This window comes from Macaca mulatta, chromosome 8 (assembly GCF_049350105.2).
Source record: "Macaca mulatta isolate MMU2019108-1 chromosome 8, T2T-MMU8v2.0, whole genome shotgun sequence".
In the NCBI taxonomy this organism is placed as follows: domain Eukaryota; kingdom Metazoa; phylum Chordata; class Mammalia; order Primates; family Cercopithecidae; genus Macaca; species Macaca mulatta.
Genome location: NC_133413.1, coordinates 100,047,272 through 100,067,263, shown reverse-complemented (window position 1 = coordinate 100,067,263; position 19,992 = coordinate 100,047,272). Strand labels below are relative to the sequence as shown.

Sequence of the window (19,992 nt, the reverse complement as noted above, 5' to 3'; positions counted from 1 at the left end):
TAACTCTTAATTGGAACATGTGATTAATTTCAATACTGATTTTTTAAAAAGATTGTAGATAAGAATATTATGATAGCCTTAATTTGACCTCATGGGTGCTGTTTTACCTATTGGTCATGGTTTGTCATTTACTAAGTAAAAAGAGAAAGTTTGAGATTATGGAAAGAGTAGAAGACTGAGTTTAAGTTTTCAGCACTACTGTTTACTAATTGTGTGAATTTGTCGTTCCTTCTCCCCATAATCTCAGTACCCTTAATCTTCACATCTATGGTTCTTCATTGTTCAGGACTCAGCTGAAGTATTACCTTTCCCAAGAGATCTTTCATGACAATAACCACCCCTGTCCTATGTAAGTAGTACATACTTTCACACATCACCCTGTTTTACTGTGTTTATTGCAGTTGTCATTGTGTGAAATGATCTTGTTTCAACATTATTATATTTTGCCAAATAGAGCACTATCCAACAGCGAGATGACAGTGTTGAAGTTTACTTAATGTTTCAGCAATGCATTGCATCATTTTAACTACTTGGATATCTTAAGTCCTCCAGGGCTACTTCCTGTCCTTAACAGTGAACTGTATTATGACATCATGCAGAGCCCATGGTGCTAGCAGTAGCCCTGCTGGTAATGCTTGCTTATGCTTGCCGAATTGGGGGTCAGCCTGTCCTGTGTTTGTGTTTTATTTATTATCTTCTGCATGTAGCTAGGGGATAAATGTGTGACCTTACTCCACTGTAAGAGAATATAAACTGATGCTGTGTAGTACAAAACTTCTCATTCAGGATATAGTTTTTCTGGTATCAAGCTGAAATGTAGATGCTTTGTTTTATGGAGATTAATTTAAAATTTATTTGTCAGAAATATTCAGAAGTGACCTTTAGAGCTGAAAGGAACTCAAGTATTTCAGAGGGATAAAGTTGAGTATATTATTTTCTCCTTCCACAATTCAGAAACTGGGTAAAATAACACAAAATTTATTTGTCCTCCAAGTCCTGATTTTCACATGTTAAGAGTTAACTTATCTCAAGGCCTTTTTTGAATGACATGCTTGCAGATGTTTTTCACATTTTTTTCTTCATTTTGCAAGCTCAGCAGCTGTACACTTGCAAGCTAAGCCTTGTTCCCTGAATATGCCAAATGGCTGCAGAGGTAGAATCAGCTCTAGCTAATCTAACCTCCAGTAGGAATCATTTTGGGGAACTTGACACCTAATGCTGTTCTGGTGGTGGTCAGTTCATGTCCAAGACATCTGTGTGACTCCCATTTTCCTATCACACTCTCTGGACACAATGGGCCACATTTCCTATCTCCCCTTTCTCCAATTTCCTTCTCAGGACTCCTTTGAGGACTGGGCATGCTCTCAAAAGGAAGTTTGGCAAAACCAGATGTGAACCTTGTAAAATGAATGGGTGGTCTCTGGAGTGATCAGTTTACAGTTTCAAGCTCCTCTGAATTAAGAGCCAAAGCAAATCTTATGAAACAGAGAAGGAAAAATTACTTCATATTTTCCATCTCAGTTCTAGTTCATTTCATAATCATCAGCAAAAACAATCTACCTCACAAAGATAAAAGTCTGCATTTCCCCCAAATGTTATCTTTATCAAAGAAATTAGAAAAAAATGTGAGGCATGCATCATAGGAGAAGTGACTGAGGAATTAAAATGATGACTAGAGTTAATATTGCTAACAAATAAAAATACTGTTAAAACTTTAGATTTCAAATAGATAATATTGTTTGCAATAAATTACATGTAAAGTTGCGATAAATACTTACCTTTGTTGCCTAGTGCACTTCACCTTTCAATGCTTAACAAAAATGTTACTTGTTATGAGAAGGTTTCCACCATCCTCAGGCAGAATTAATTACTCCCTCATCTGTATTTGTAGCACTACTTCAAACCTCTATTACTGCATTTATCACTGTAATATCTTTATTTTGTTGGTTTGTTCATTCATGAATGTATTCAATGGAGCAGAATGGTTAAGAGGATGAACTCTGGAGCTAGACTGCCTGGGTTGTAGTCTTAGTCCCGACTCCTTCCTTCCTTCCTTCCTTCCTTCCTTCCTTCCTTCCTTCCTTCCTTCCTTCCTTCCTTCCTTCCTCCCTCTCTCCCTCCCTTCCTCCCTTCCTCATTCCCTTCCTCCCTCCCTCCTTTCCTTCCTTCCTTCCTTACTCCCTCCCTTCCTCCCTTCCTTCCTTTCTTCCTTCTTCCCCCTCCCTCCCTCCCTCCCTCCCTTCCTTTCTCCCTCCCTCCCTTCATCTCTTCCTCCCTCTCTCTCTTCATCTCTTCCTCCCTCATTCTTTCCTCTATTCCTCCCTCTCTTCCTTCCCCTCTTCCTCCCTCCCTCCCTTCGTTATTTCCTTACCTGTTAAAATAAATTTTATATTATATATAGCATACAACATAATCTAGTGGGATACAAATAGATAGTAAAACAGTTACTATAGTGAAGCAAATTAGCATCTCCATCATCTCACATAGTTACCCATTTGTGTGTGTGTGTGTGGCAAGAGTAGTTGAAATCTACTCGTTTTGCAAAAATTCCTGAATACAATATTATTAATAATCATCCTATTATACATTAGATCTTGATGTTATTCATTGTACATGTCTGCTACTTTGTATCCTTTGTCCTGCATCTTTCAATTTATGCTTCCTCCCAATACTGGCAACCTGGCAATACTGTTTTATTATCTGTTTCTGCATACTTGACCTAAATTTTTTTAAAAAAATTCCACATGTAAGTGAGATCATACAATTTTTATTTTTTATTCCTGGCTTATTTCACTTAACATAATGTCCTCTAGTTTCATCCATGTTGTGGCAAGTGGCAGGATCTCCTTCTTTTTAAAGGGTGAATTATATTCCATTATACACACACACACACACACACACACACACACACATATGTATATTTGTTAATCACAGTTTTTTATCTATTCATCCACTGAAATACACTTAGGCCGTTTTTATATGTGGCTATTGTGAATAACACTGCAATGAATATGGGAGTATAGCTATCTTTAATGAAGGGTGATTTCATTTTCTTTGAATATACACTCAAATGAGGGATTGCTGGGTCAGAAGGTAGTTCTATTTTTAATTTCTTTAGGAACCTCCCTACTGTTTCCCAGAATGACTACAACAGTTTACATTCACCAACAGTGTTCAAGAAATCCCTTTTCTCCACACCCTTGCCAACACTTGTTATCTCTTGGTCTTTTTGATAATGTTGGCTCTACCACTTTCCAGCTGTGTGACTTTGTGCAAGCTCTTTCATGTATCTGTGTCTGAGTTTTCTCATCTGAAAAAATGGGAAGGACAATAGTAACTACCTCCTAGAGTATCATGAAGAATATGTGAGTTAATGTCCATAATGGACTTAGTGCCTGGTGCTGAGTACGAATTATTTAACAAATACTTATAGAATGTTTGTATATGCCAGAATCTACACCAGGGTCTGATTCCACAGATATGGGAAAGCATGTATTTTCATGGGATATGTATACTGATGACCCAGACATTCAACAATTCAAAAGCAGTGATAGGTTCTATTAATTCATTCTACACATATTTATTAAGCACCCATTTTAAAATGCCTGGCACTGTTCTACATGCTAAGAACACAGAGTGAACAAGACAAAAGTCCCTCATTGAACTCCTGTTCTGGTGCATGCAAGGGCTGTATGGACTTATGAACACAATGTTGTGGGAAGACAGATGGACCTCTAAACTAGCCTGGGGTGGGGTTAAGGATAAACGAAAGCTTCTGAGATGAAAAGATGCTCAAACCGAATTTTAAAACACACTTAATATGTAGCCAGGCAAAGAGGTAGAGGGGCTGGGGTTAGGCACAGGAACAGCAAGGTCATCGATATTTATTTCCTTATGCAAAAGTACCTGTCCTGTGAAGCTGTATATTCCATGTGTACAGATGGAATGACACTGCTTTTCTGCTTAGAGAATCCCACAGAGATTGTGTCGACAATTTCTGGTAGTGGAACTTTTCCTTTGATATTCCATGCTGTAGATCAGCTTCTTCTCAAGGAACTTATGTTCTATCTTTACATCTTTATTGCATTTCATGTGATATAGCCTCGTTGCAACTGTGGAGATTTGGTGGAAATATCACAGAAGTTAGGTTCAGATGATTTGGATGCAAGCCTCAACTCTTTTACTTACTGGCTGGCTGGCTGGCTGGCTCTGTACAAACTCCTTTACTTCTTTGAGCTTCAGGTTATCTATACATTGGGGCTGTTTATACTGAGTCATACCTAACAGAATTGTGGTAAGACTCAAATAAAAAAGTTGTAAAAAGTGCTTTTTTTTTTTTCGGAGACAGAGTCTTGCTCTGTCACCCAGGCTGGAGTGCAGTGGCATGATCTCGGCTCACTGCAAGCTCTGCCTCCTGGGTTCACACCATTCTCCCGCCTCAGCCTCTCGAGTAGCTGGGACGACAGGCGCCCGCCACCACGTCCAGCTAATTTTTGTATTTTTTTTTTTTTTAGTAGAGAAGGGATTTTACCATGTTGGCCAGGATAGGATGGTCTTGATCTCCTGACCCCATGATCCTCCCGCCTTGGCCTCCCAAAGTGCTGGGATTACAGGCATGAGCCACTACGCCCGGCCAAAAAGTGCTTTTTGTGCTGCAAATGCTATAGAGTGCTACTGTTAATTACATTCCTGAAGTACACATTATTTTCAGCAATTGACAAAAAGCTCAGTGAGAAAATATGGCAAAAACAGCAATTAATTTTGCTCCAAGCTAATAGTGTAAGGGTATCTTTATTGACAATTGATGCTTCACAATTAGAATTAATAGGCATTTAACAACAGCTTGAGTATGAATCATGCTCTTTCTATATAATATTTCAATTGTATATATTTGGATTACATGTATTTTAATTGCATAATCTCAGTATTATCTCTGAACGAGGAGAGTAACATGCTCAATGTTGTATAATGAGTAGGTAGGAGAAACAGGTTTGAAACTGAAGTTTATTTGACTTCCTATCATGGATTTTCTTTCTGTAATATAATACTGCCTCTTCAGAAGCCTTGCAGAATGTACTTATCCTGAGGAATCTTGATTATGTAAACCCTCTGTTCTTTGTTGTTATGCAATGTAATCCTGAAAAGGTGGGCTTCACAGTCCTTCAATCTTAGAGTTCTTTATTTGGTTTTCTAAAAACTGTGAAGGGACTGGGTGGGGAAGAATAAGTAGATGAGAATAACACTTAAAAAGAAAAACCATTCTCTCTTTATCTGTTTCCCTTACACACGAGAAGTCCTATGCCTCATATCCCAAATTCTCTGAGAAATTCCACCCCTCCCTAACTTTATAAGCCTAGTTTCCCTCTGCCTCTCCTCATTTTTGCTCAGTTTCATATTGCAAAGCCTGAAAGAGTTGATCCCTGGAGAAAAGGGGTGGGGAGCAAAATACATCCATCAAATGGGTCATTCCAGAAATCTTTTTAGTTAGCTGAATAAAAAGAAAATCTGGATATACTCATACATTAATTTTATTCTTATAAAAATTTATACTGTTGTGGCATTTCTTAATTTCATTTTAATGGAATGACCTGAGTAACAGAATAACGGGTAAAATTTCAGCCACATCCTTGAGTATGTAGGCAGAATGCCTGTGTTCCTTTCTGAGAAGGATAGGTAGGTCTGAGTTCACCTGAAACAAATGTTTTCTAAATTCTCCTGACTCTCTGGCAAGATCTCACTGACTTCATGTCATGGCTGTTATTTATATTTGAAGTCATGCTTTCGTGTAGTGATATAATCTCCCTGACTAGACCTTTACTGTGACAATTGTACATATTTAATTTAGTTTACTAAGAAAGATTGGTTAGGCTGATTAACTCCACATATATATTAATTTGATTAATGCTTATCAAGATGACCCACAATATATCTTTTAAAGAAATCCCTGTGTGGAAGCAAGTTGTTTACTCTAAATGGTAATCGATGTTGTCTTTTTATATTGCCGATTACATTTATGAAATTTAAATGTGCAAACAATAAAAAGTGGCATTTGAAATAAGTGTATTTTCTATTACCTTTCAATCTACTAAATTTTGTAAGTTTTGGTGAAACCAAAGCATTAAGAAACTTAGTGGCATGTGTTATGGATACAGCAGTGTTGACAATAATATACTTCCATACAGACTATCTTATCATGCCTCTTTGTGTCAGAATTTTGCTCTACTTCACATTCTATTCCATTTCCATATATTAGTATCTTCTCTATTTTAGATACAGTGGTAGTTGCTATAAGGATCAAAAAAAATGTGTTCCTGTCCTTGATAACTTCAAATCTTAGACAGACAGACTGTATATACCATGGACTATAGTTCAGTGTGACCTGTCTAACAATATATATATAGGAACAGCTTGCATAAATAAAAATGCAGGAGCCTGGTAAGTAGAGGTAGGTGAATTAAGGACTTGAGAAGGATTTCTGAGAAAGTTCACAAAACTAGGCTTCAGTAACAGTGACCACCATGTTAATGTTCTTATTATACCTGGACTTGCTGGTGCTAGGTTTCCAAATTGATTTTTTTTTGGCAGAAACCTGGAGATTCTCTAATTATATCTGGCAGTCAGGCTATTAATTATAAGAAAATGTTATTGTATTGTTTTAGGCACTATCTCAATTAAAGCAGCACACTCTTCCTTATAAAGCACTGGAAGACACTCAACAGAAACTTAATAAACACATGTTTCCATTATACAGCACTTGATCTCAAGAGTGCTAACTACCATAACCATTATAACAAATCTGTTAGAAAATTGAATAATCTTAAAATGCTTGTCCACCCTTAATTACTTAATGTTTTGCTTTCTGAAAGTATTAACTCCTGAAATATTGCAATATACTTTGTTATGTTTTCTAAATTCAAGTGTCATGCCAATAGATGAACTTAATAAATAGCCAACAATAACATTACAAAGCATAAGGCATTGACTGTTTTGGAAATCAACTTAGATACAAACCATGGGATAAAATCCCATTTTACTCAAAGAGAAGTAATTTCATCTAAATTATATTTGTGAAAAATTAATTTCTTTAATGAAATATTTTAAAAGTTATTTCTGATATACAGAGAAGGCAAACTCTGTTAAAGATATTTGAAATATTCAAAGAGTGTAAGAGAAACGAAAATAGGAAGTGACTAATGATTAAAATATATTAAGAAATAAGCCTATATAATCTAAAATTCAGCCATTGATATGGAATCTTAAATCTTCAAACAATTACCTGACACATTGAGCTTGGCAAAATCTACATGCCTTCACAAGTCAATAAAATGCTACACTGAAGACTGAAAAAAAGTCTTTGTAATATTTCTGTTGTCGCTAACATAAATAAATTTACCAGATTGTCTTTAAGTTTTTTTTCTATTATCTAGTCCATTAAAATCTATGCTCATATTTTTAAAATTTGTACCTTTTATGGTCAGCACAAAGCAGGTAACCCAATTTCAATTTTTCAATACTAAACTTGTGGAGAGAAGCTTCACAATTTTAGGACAGGTATATTAAAAAATACTGAATTGAGTGAATTTTGACAACAATCTGAGCAATTCAGGCCACAGAGAGGATGTAGGCTGTCTGTACATGACAGTAAACAAAACCCTTGGAATGATATGAGTGGGTTGTTTGGAGGAGGACAATGTCAAGACTTGAAAAAGTTCATAATTTTCAACTTTGTTTCAAAGGAATGATTTAAAGGGAAGCACTTGGCTGACTGTCAGTGAATCTGGTTTCCATGACACTTTGTTTTCAATATCCCATCTATATCTGCATGCCTCTTTGGACACACCAAGCAGAAGAGGAAGATAATTATGGAATGAAATATACAGAGTCATTTGAAACCATCTTGTAGAAATGCTTCTATGTTATAAATACAAAAAGCATAGGGAAATCTTTTAGAGAATAAGGTATTTAGACAGTATGCTTCAACTTTTTAATAGAAAGAATGACAGTGGTTCAAGTAATGGAATTTTATTTTCAATGTGGGTTATTATAGTCTAGCTAAGTGTAACAATCTAAGTGATAGATCAAGTTTTCATGACATTGGTTCTGCTTTACAAAGTTTGTGATCCCCAATGGGAATAGATGAAATCAAACCTTAAATATAAAAAATAAAAGAAATGCATAACATGATATAGAAATCTATGGCATTTCATTAACTGTACCTTCAGCATTTGGGTTAAAAGTTGAAATAAAGATGATCATGATCATAATGATGCTGCTGTTTTTATAATGGGGAGGAGGTAAGAGGAGGATAAGTATCAGTTGTTCTTGAAAGGAATGCTATTTACTGAATTAAAAGTTTGATTGTGTTTTGAAAGTTCAATGTTGTATTCCTAGGTATTTTATTCTTTTGGTGGCAATTTTGAATGGAATTACCTTTCTAATTTGGCTCTTTGGTTTGACTCTTGTTGGTATATAGAAATGCTAGTGATTTTTCACAGATTTCATATCCTGCAATTTTGCTGAAGTTGTATATCAGCTGGAGGAGCTTTTGGGCCGAGATTATTGGGTTTTCTAGATATAGAATCATGTTGCCTACCAACAGAGATAGTTTGACTTCCTTGCTTCCTATTTGGATGCCTTTATTTCTTTCTTTTGCCCAATTGCTCTGGCTAGGACTTCCAATACTATGTTTAATAAAAGTGATGAGAGAGTGCATACTTTTCTTGTGCTGGTTTTCAAGTGGAACGCTTCCAGCTTTTGCCCATTTAGCATAATGTTGGCTATGGCTTGTCATAAATGTCTCTTATTATTTTGAGGTATGTTCCTTCAATACATAGTTCAAAGTTTTGTCAAAAGCCTTCTCTGCGTCTATTGAGATAATCACGTGGTTTTTGTCTTTAGTTCTGTTTATGTGATGTATTACATTTATTGATTTGCATATGTTGAACCAACCTTGCATCCCAGGGATGAAGCCTACTTGATCTTGGTGGATTAGCTTTTCAGTGCGCTGATGGATTCAGTTTCCGAATAATTTGCTGAAGATTTTTGCATCGATGTTCATCAAGGATATTGGCCTGAAGTTTCCTTGTTTCTTGTGTCTCCACCAGGTTTTGGTATCAAGATGATGCTGACCTCATAGAATGAGTTGAAGAGGAGTCCTTCCTCCTCACTTTCTTGGAATAGTTTCTGTAGGAATGGAACTAGCTCTTCTTTGTACATCTGGTAGAATTCGGCTGTGACTCCATCAGGTGCTGGGCTCTTTTTTTTTGGTAGGTAGGCTATTTATTACTGATTCAATTTTGGAGCCCATCATTGGTCTGTTCAGGGAATCAGTTTCTTCCTGACTCAGTCTTGGGAGGGTGTGTGTGTCCAGGAATTTATCAATCTCTTCTAGATTTTCTAGTTTGTGTGCATAGAGGTGTTTATAGCAGTTTCTGATGGTTGTTTTTATATCTGTTGTGTCATAGTAAAATTCCCTTCATCATTTTTAATTGTGTTTATTTGGATCTTCTCTTTTTTCTTTTTTGTTAGCCTAGCTAGTGGCATATCTATTTTATTAATTTTTTAAAAAAACAATTCCTGGATTCGTTGAGATCTCTAGAATGAGAATTACAAAACACTGCTGAAAGAAATCAGAGCAGACACAAACAAATGAAAAAAACATCTCATGCTCATGGATAGGAAGAAACAATATTATTAAAATGGCTATACTGCCCAAAGTAACTTACAGATTCAGTGTTATTCCTATCAAACTACCAACAACATTCCTCACAGAACTAGAAAAAACTATTTTAAAATTCATATGGAACTAAAAAAGAGTCTTAATAGCCAAGGCAATCCTAAACAAAAAGAAAAAGCTGGAGGCATCATGTTACCTGACTTTAAACTATGCTACAAGGCTACAGTAGCAAAAACAGCATGTTTCTGGTACAAAAACAGCATGTTTCTGGTACAAAAACAGGTGCATAGACCAACGGAACAGAATAAAGAGCCCAGAAATAATGCCGCACGTCTCCAACCATCTAATCTTCGACAAAGCTGACGAAAACAAGCAATGGGGGAAATGACTCCTTATTCAATAAATGGTGCTTGGATAACTGGCTAGCCATATGCAGAAGATTGAAGTTGGACACTTTCCTTACACCATACACATAAATCAACTCAAGACAGATTAAAGACTTAAATATACATCCCAAAACTATAAAAAACCTGCCAAACAACCTAGGCAATACCATCCTGGATGTAGGAATAGAAAAATATTTAATGACAAAGACACCAAAAGCAATCACAACGAAAGCAAAAATTGACAAGTGGAATCTAATTAAACTTAAGAACTGCACAGCAAAAGACACTATCAACAGAGTAAACAGACAACCTACAGAATGGGAGAAAGTATTTGCAAACTATGCATCTGAAAAGGTCTAATATCTAGCATCTATAAGGAACTTAAATTTACAAGAGAAAAGCAAACAATCCCATTAAAAAGTGGGCAAAGGACATGAACAGACACTTCTCAAAAGAAGACATACATGTGGTCAACAAGCATTTGAAAAAGAGCTCAGAATCACTGATCGTAAGAGAAATGCAAATCAAAACCACGATGAGATACCATCTCATACCAGTCTGAATGGCCATTACTAAAAAGCCAAAAAACAACAGATGCTGATGAGGTTGTAGAGAAAAGGGAACACTTATACACTGTTGGTGGGAGTAGACATTTGTCTGACTATTGTGAAAAGCAGTATGGTGATTCCTCAAAAAGCTAAAAGCAGAACTACCAGTTGACTCAACAATTCTATTACTGGGTATATACCCAGAGGAATATAAATTGACCATATAGTGTTTCTACCATAAAGACACATGCATGTGAATGTTCATTGCAGCACTATTCACAATAGCAAAGACATGGAATTAACCTAAATGCCTATCGATGACAGATTGGATAAAGAAAATGTGGCACATATACACCATGAAATACTATGCAGCCATAAAAAAGAACAAGATATCTGTGGACGGAACATGGATGGAGCTGACAAAACAAAAAAACAACAAAGAAAGTTAGCAAACTAACACAGGAACAGAAAACCAAATACCGCATGTTCTCACTTATAGATGGGAACTAAAGGATAAGGACTTATAAACACAAAGAAGGAAACAACAGACACTGGAGTCTACTTGAGTGGGAGGGTGGGAGGAGAGAGGGGAACAGAAAAGCTATTTGGTACTGGGCTTAATACCTTGGGTGATGAAATAATAAGTACAACAAACCCTTGTGACACCTGTTTGCCTATGCAACAAACCACATGTACCCCAAAACCTAAAAAAAAGTTTTTTTAAAAAAAGTTAAATGTCATCTTTTGATTTTAGATTTTTATTTCTGATTATTTCAACTATCTTTCTTGTGAATTTCAGTACCCCTACACATAAAATGAGATTTCTGTGTATTTTGTTGTTAGGGACTTAGTTAAGTTTGTAATACGTCCTGAGTACCGTGGAGTCAAAAGACACAATGTAAATATAAAATGTTGTTTGTATTTACTATTGCTTTATTCCTCTCAGACACCATTTCTGTCATTGATGTGTGTCATTGTTTCATTTTGAGAAACTTATCTCTTTTTTTCTATATTCTTAAATGTGGGGAAGTAGCTTTCCCCGGTGTTGTGGCTGCCATTTTTACAAAACAAATCATTGTAAAATCTGATCTTAAATCAATTTTATATTTTGTTAACAAATTCTGTAGGTCAGGAATTTGGATAGGTCACAACGGGGACAGCATGTCTCTGCTCCATGATGTCTGGTCACTTCTAAAAAGACTCAAAGGCCAGGAGAGGGACTCAATTGCTAAGGGTTGAAGTCCTGTTCACTCCTTTGTTTGGTAGTGGGGCTGGAAGAATTTGGATTAGGACTCCCTATAGAAGCGCCTGTCCATGTGGCATCCTTGTAGAATGGTGGCTATAGAGTAGTTGGATTTCTTACTGGGTAACCCAAGGCTCAGAGTGCAAGTGTTCAGGCAAACAAGGTTGAGGCTGCATTGCTCTTGCTGACCCATGTTTGGAAATCACACAGTCCCTTTTGCTGAATTTTGTTGGTAACAGGGAAGACAGGGAAGACACAAGTCTGCTCAGGTTCAAAGGGGAAAGGACATAGATTTCCCCTTTGAGGAGGGATATCAAAAAATGAGCCACTATATTTTTTTAAAAAACCACTACAATTAAATTTTTGTTTTTATGGCATATAATATTAAAAAAACTGTTTAATCAAGGGCAAAAAAACCAATAACAACAACAAAACTGACAAAAACCAAAATTAGCAAAATGCATATTTAACAATTTGTGTATAGTTACTTTTTTTGGCTTGATATTTGTTTTATTTTATAAAACAAATTTTTATTTATATTTATTTTAAAAATATTGATGCATGAGAAAAATAAAGATTTTAGTTTAAACATTTATATACATGTTAATATAAGGAGAAAGATCACTTGTTTCCTATTTGTTTTGGTTTAATACTACATTTGATTACACATGAAAGGGGGTGAGGCACGGTGGCTCATGCCTGTAATCCCAGCACCTGGGGAGGCCGAGGCAGGTGGATCATTTGAGGTCAGGAGTTCTAGACGAGCCTGCATGATGAAACCCCATCTTTACTAAAAATACAAAATTAGCCAGGCGTGGTGGTGGGCGCCTGTAATCCCAGTTACTCAGGAGGCTGAGGCAGGAGAATTGTTTGGACCTGGGAGGTGGAGGTTGCAGTGAGCCGAGATTGTGCCAATGCACTCCAGCCTGGGTGACAGAGTGAGACTCCATCTCAGAAAAAAAAAAGAAAAGAAAAGTAAAAAGAAAAAGAAACCTGTTTACAGTGAGTTAAGCAAACAGCAGTTTCATTTTTCTGATACAGCAAGAAGCCATTTAAGAAAATCATCAACTTTCTAGGATCCATTTCCTTATTACTCTGCTGTCTTTGGCATGTGGCCTGAGTCCTTATGTGCAAAGGATGGCACTGCATTCAAATTCCAGGTAAGAAGTAAAAGGAGAGAATGAAAGTTAAAAGTTGCTCCCAACACTTTGATTAAAGCAATTATTTTGGTAAGACTCATTTAATTAACTTCAGCTTTTAGTTCATTGGGTAGAATTGAGTCAGATGCTCACCTCTAGCTACTTGGGAGACCGACAGATGAATATTTTTAACCTAGCACATGTATATCTCATATAAAATCAATGCTAAAAAAGAAGAAGGTGAGAATGGATGGTGAGTAATCCCTAGCACTGTCTGCCACTTGGTGAAGGGAATGAAATATGGTAGAGGGACCAGAAGAGTTAGGACGGGAATAGGAAAAGGTGGGGAGGAAGTGTTATGAAAGGCTTAAAAAAGAGATGGGTTAAAAGCATGAAGTATCAGGTGATAAGGCCATTATTCTTAGGTGGAAGAAGAGATGGGAGATGTGTGACTGATCAAAAGACATATTAAACACAATTATTTGGGTTTTATTTATTGATTCAATAATTTCTCCTTTGAGGATGTGTATGTAGTATTTTTAAGAAATAGTATAGAGATATAATAGTTCTTGGCACACTGACTTGAATCATGAATGACCTTGAACACTTTGGACGAATTTCTAAATTTTTTTGAACATGAAATTTTCCTCACTAGAACAGTTCATATTTTCATGTGTGGTATGGGCTTTATCAATAATATAACGTGATTTTATTTCTATGTTTTGACTTACCATAGTTTCTACTGCCTGAGTCCAACTAAACTTCAGCAAAAACATTCAAGCCAAGTGCCATGAACCAGTAAATACAACACTCTAACACAGTTAATGAAAATTAGAATTACGTAAACGAGGTTTCCGCCAGACATTTAGAAATCATGATTCCTCAGGCATTGAATATAGAGTATCTCTGTCAGCCTTTTACTATAAGACAAAATGTTGTTTACAAATAACATGTACCCTTTCTCTTACATTCTCTTGCATTCCCATATCTTCCATTTAGTCTACTGAAACAAGTCAAACACGAAATTCAGATAACTCCAAAAGAGAAGGCTAAGAGTTTCTGATAATACTTTTAGTAATGGAATACTTTGAAGATGGAGATATTTGGATAGATAAATGGTTCTTAGAAAAGCCTTTTGGAGCTTGGTATGAACATGGCTCATCATTTGGCTAATGGGTTAATTCTCATACTCTAAGGTCTGATTGCCACCATTTTTTGGGGCCACATTTGACTGAATGATTTACTTTATCTTTCCATTTGTCCTCTGTCACTGAAGAGATACTTAATTATAGCTTTAATGTGACTCCATTTCCCTCACAGTTTTATGTGACTCCTTTGATCTGATCAGCATGCATTATCCCGCTAGTGATTGAATTTGGCAATTTATAGTGCAGTTAATTAAAATGAGTAAAAATTATCACAGCACATATCAAGCAATTTTGTGAACCACTTATTTAAAAAGTTTAGTTAAATGTTCCTTTTAAATATTGGTCCAGTATTGACATTTGAGAATTCACCAAATCCTATAAAAGCTCATGAATGAATATCTTCTTATTTGAAGTCAAAACAGAGAAGCATATTTCAAAGATGCTTTTATCATGTTGTTTGTAAATGTGAACTCTAAGAGGAGAAGCCCTTGTTCCTGGAAATACTTATACTGCTGTAATAAGAATTGGACTCCAAGCTATCTGAAATAACTCCTCTTGTGTTAACATTCTGGAAGTGAATTTTTTAAAACTAGCTATTGTCGGCCGGGCGCGGTGGCTCATGCCTGTAATCCCAGCACTTTGGGAGGCCGAGGCGGGCAGATCACGAGGTCAGAAGATCGAGACCATCCTGGCTAACACGGAGAAACCCCGTCTCTACTGAAAATACAAAAAATTAGCAGGGCGTGGTGGCAGGCGCCTGTATTCTCAGCTACTCAGGAGGCTGAGGCAGGAGAATGGCGTGAACCCGGGAGGCGGAGCTTGCAGTGAGCTGAGATCGCGATCGTGCCACTGCACTCCAGCCTGGGCGACAGAGCGAGACTGTGTCTCAAACAAACAAACAAAGAAAAAACTAGCTTTTGTCGTTCTGAACGTTCATGTATTCCAATAGCAATATCCCCATCTAACAATGGTACCTACCTGTTTTTTCCCTTAAAAAGAATTTGACTTAGTTAAGTTAAAAACAAAACAAAACAAACAAAAAAAACCTGTAATTTTGAGCATGATACAGTGTTATTATATAAAAAATTCAATAAACACATTTACAAATTATCTAAAATGAATTAGGGAAATCATTAAAATAGCAAATAGAAAAGATTTACAGTAATGTATAAATGAAGGACTTAAAATCCAATTGCAGTGTACAAGGGAGGGAATTATGTGCATAATCATTATTTAAGAAAATATTTATTTTTAAATCCTATGTAATTGCACATTTTCCATGGAACAGAATACCTAGCAGGTATCTTTAGATCACTACTTCTAATCTACACTTTATCTTAGCCAGAAGGCCAATAAGTGTTAGTTCACTAATTCTAAAAACTCACTGGTTTTAAAGTACCTGAAACAAGTTTGTTTAAATTAACATTGTGTTCTCTATTATGCATTATTTCTTGCATATAGTAGGCATTCAAAACATACTGTGACCGGGCACCGTGGCTCATGGCTGTAATCCCAGCACTTTGGGAGGCTGAGGCAGGCAGATCACCTGAGGTCAAGGGTTCAAGACCAGCCTGGCCAACATGGCAAAACCCTGTCTCTACTAAAAATACAAAAATTTGCTGGGCATGGAGGTGCATGCCTGTAATCCTAGCTAATCGGGAGGCTGAGGCAGGAGAAGCACTTGAACTTGGCCAGCAGAGGTTGCAGTGAGCCGAGATCATGCCAGTGCACTCCAGTCTGGGCAACAGAGCAAGACTCTGTCTCAAAAAAAAAAAAAAAGAAAAAAAAAATTGTGGATGGAGGAAAAAAATAAAATTATAATAGATTTTAAAAATATAAACAGGAACATATTGTATTGATATTTAAGAAGAATTCATTAAGATAATAGCTTCTAGTGCTCACATTTAAGCTAATTATTCCAAAATGAAGCTCCAGAGTCATCACTGATTAGAGAATAGGTTTTAGCCAGAGATGTAAAGAGCTAAAATGTATTGTCTTATTTTATGTGAGAAAATAAATAAGACAATATATAAGTCAAGTCACAGAAAATAAATAAGTCAAGTCTTGACTTGACTCTTTTCTATAGGTCTCACATTAATACCTGATAAAAATGCTGTAAGTTTTTAGGCTATTTTTCTTGAAGTGTTGTCTTGACTGTCTGTATCAGCATTATCTGAGTGCTTACTAAAATGAGAGACATAAATCAGTCTCTCTGGACTGGAGGCCTGGGATCTCTCTGTCTTTTTAGCAAGCACTCAGGAGATCCTTAAGCATCCTGAATCATGAGAACCACTGCCTTATGACCTCCAGTAGAATGAGGCCCCAGTGTTGACTGCACTGGAAGCGTCCAGGAGCTTGTTGAAAGTGCAGATAGACTAATTCCACTCCAGAATGGACACCGAGAAATCTTGGATCCCAAGAGTTTGGTTGGCTTTATCATGCCCCTTAGTCATTTCTAAGTATGAGCGGTTCCTCATACTCTGCATCCACGTGCTGAGAGGCAAATTTCCTCATGATCTGCTTTGCTTCCTCATCAAGCTACTATGCCCCACCATTGCTGGCTCTGCTTATGGTTGCTGCAATGTAGGCAGGGGCTGTTTCTCATTCTTACCACTTTGACAATCTTAAAATAGAGCCTGACTCTAATTCTCCATTAAGAAATGGAAACTGGCTGGGTGTGGTGGCTCATGCCTGTAATCCCAGGACTTTGGCCTCCTATCTGAGGCTAAAGCAGGGGGATCACTAGAGGCCAAGTGTTTGAGACTAGCCTGGGCAACATAGTGAGACCCTGTCTCTACCAAATATTTAAAAAGTTAGCTGGGCGTGGTGGTGCACACCTGTTGTCTGAACTCTCAGCTACTTGGGAGGCTGGGGCAGGAGGACCACTTGAGCTGTGATCATGCCACTGCACTCCAGCCTGAGTGACAGAAGAAGACCCTGTCAAAAAAAAAAAACAGAAGAAGAAGTAGAAACAATCAGCTAACTTTTGAAACTTTTCCTATAGGGTTAGATTTCCTTACAAGGTAAGGCACTTTCTAAACAAATTCTCAGTCCTCCATTAGCAATACAGAAATCCCTACCAACCCCACCCTCACCCCCTTCCCCTGCCTCTAGGAATACTCAACAATTCCAAGGTCCAAAAAGAAAGGAATTTATTCCTGTCACCTAAATCCCTGCAGAAACATTCTCACTCTTCTCATAAAAGCAATAAAATCTGCAGGCTTAAGGCTTAGAACTTTGATCCAATAAAAGTTATATTACTATACCAAACAAACATTTAGCTTCCTTCTCTAAAATATCTGCTTTCAGATTATGGGTAGTTTTATTATTTCTTTTTTCACAGAAAAAATGGGCAGATACTTTGGTTTATCTTTGTGTAATTAGGAGCCTATTACGTGGTTTTCTTGGGATGAAAACAGTTTCTCAAAGCAAAAAAAAGGATTCTACTTTCTGAGATAGAAACTGCATGTGACTTTTAAATGTTAATCTTTTTTTTTAAGTTTCTACGCTTCATGACCTCAAAATTGCTGTGCCAAATTTCAGACATGACACTGATATACAGCATAAATACTTAAGAGATTTGTCTATTGCTTTATGTTTCCTAAGAATTCCTAAGGTGGAATAAATTACAGGCTTAACATTTTTTTCAACTATTCATTTCTATAAAATGGTAGGATAGTTAAAGAATGACAGATTGCTGATAATAAATTAAAAACCACATTTGGCTTATTTGTTTTTCTAGTTTTATTATATTATTCTAATACAGTTTAATTAACCTGACTACCTATCTATATTTCATTGATAATAAATAAATGAAAATAGATTTTGGTGTTAAGGATCCCTTACCTGAAGTGTACCCATGTGTCTGTCCTATTTTAGCCCCTTTGGGTTGCTGTAATAAAACATAAACTAGATGGCTTATATACAACAGAAATTTATTTCTCACAATATTGGAGACTGGGAAGTCCAAGATCAAGGAGCTGGCAAAAGTGACTTCTGGTGAAAGCCCTCTTGGTTCATAAACAGCTGCCTTCTCACTGCATCCGCACGAGGCAGAAGGAGCTAATGAGCTCCCTAGGGCCTCTTTTACAAGGGCACTAATCTCACTCATGAAAGCTCTACTCTCGTGACCAAGTCACCTCCCAAAAGCTCCACCTCCATTAACACCATCACCTAGGGGGTTCGTATTTCAATGTATAAATTTTGGGAGACACAAATATTCAGATTATATATAGCATGGCTTATTAGTAAGTGTCATATATAATAGAAGCAAACCAACCTTGATGCTTTTGTTCTTGTTGGATCTGTGAGAAACTAATTACATCAGCTTTGTTGTTTGCAGCCAGCCTCTACTTCCCACTTTCCAAACTGCTAGAAGACTTCTAATAAAATTAGCCGTAAAAGAACATTGGTAAACTTCAATTTTCTACATACCATTATAAAATTGTAGGATTGAGTTAAAAAGGCATGTGGCAGATTTTTTTGGCATTGAAACCATCACAAAATATTTGCTTCATTAGTTTCAATGACAGTGGAACTAAAAGAATAGAGCCTGATCTGAAAGGACCTGTTTGTAGTTCTTAATACTTGAAGAACACATTAAGTAGAAATATGAGTAAATAGAATAGAATCTCTCTTCTAAATTTTCTAAGTTTTACCATTGAAGCAAAAATTATAACACTATCTGAAATGATTCTAAACACAGATAGAGGAAGTTATTAAGGCAATTATATTTTAAATGGGTTAGGGCAAAGGGAGACATACTCAAACTAAGAAAATGGGGACACGAGAAGACTGATGTTAAGTTACATCTATATAATATAACAAAGCAATCAATCAAACAGCTATACAAAGATGTGCACTTAGAAACACTGTAGATAAATCAAAAATGAATTTAGATAATGTTCCAAAATATAAAAAATCAACAATGTAGCTTAAAAGATGGCAGAAAAAAGAAAACGGAAAAATTTAAAACAGAAAGAACTAACAGAAAATAAAATGTCAGACTTAAGTCTTAACAAATCAATAATTACCTTAAATTTAAATGGTCTTCATGCACAATTAAAAAAGAAAATCTGGTAGAGTAGATTAAAAAATCATCTACCTATATGCTATCTACAAGAAACTCACTTCATTGTACAATATAGACAGATTGAAAATAAAAGAATGGGAAAATATGTATTATAAAACATTCATTAAGAGAAAGCAGAAGCTGCTGTATTATATGAAATAAGTTTTAGAGCAAAGAAAATGACTAGAGACAGAGAGGGATATTATATAATGATAAAAGGTTCTATCCACCAAGAAGATATAGTAATCCTAAATATTAGGTTTACTAACACTTAGTAAACCTATATTTACTAATACAGGTTTATATTTGAACCAACCTATGTATTCACTGATCAACAGAATTGCAAAATGTGTAAAGCAAAAACTGATAAAACTGAAAGGAGAAATAGACAAGTCAACAATTTTAGTTGGAGTCTTCAGTACCCCTCTCTCAACAATTTATAGGGCAACTAGACTAAATACCATTAAGGATGTAAAGGAACTGAAAATCACATCCACCAACAGCATGTAATTGATATTTGTACAATGGTCCACCCCAATATAGCAGTATACAAATTCTTTTTACATGCCCACAGAACATACACCTAGATAGGCCATAAAACAAACATCAGCAAATTTAGAATTGGTATCATATAGAGTGTGTTCTCCATCCATAAAAGAATTAATCCAGAAAGGATAACAGGAAGATAATAGGCAAATCTCCAAACATTTGGAAACTCACTTCTAAATAATCCATGGATCAAAAAGGAAGTTTCAAGATAAAAATAAAAATACACTTAAAT

At 36.1% G+C, this 19,992-nt stretch overlaps 1 long non-coding RNA gene across 3 annotated transcripts in view; it reads left to right on the top strand.

Annotated features, from left to right (window-relative positions):
* LOC144330814 (uncharacterized) overlaps nt 1–19,214 on the top strand; it is a 163,351-nt gene extending 144,137 nt beyond the window's left edge. For 2 of the 3 annotated variants that reach the window (XR_013397332.1, XR_013397330.1), the window contains one exon: nt 9,105–19,214. This is a non-coding gene — a long non-coding RNA (uncharacterized LOC144330814). The remainder of the gene's footprint in view (nt 1–9,104) is intronic. The other variant, XR_013397331.1, reaches the window with a different exon arrangement.
* The last annotated feature ends 778 nt before the right edge of the window (nt 19,215–19,992 follow it).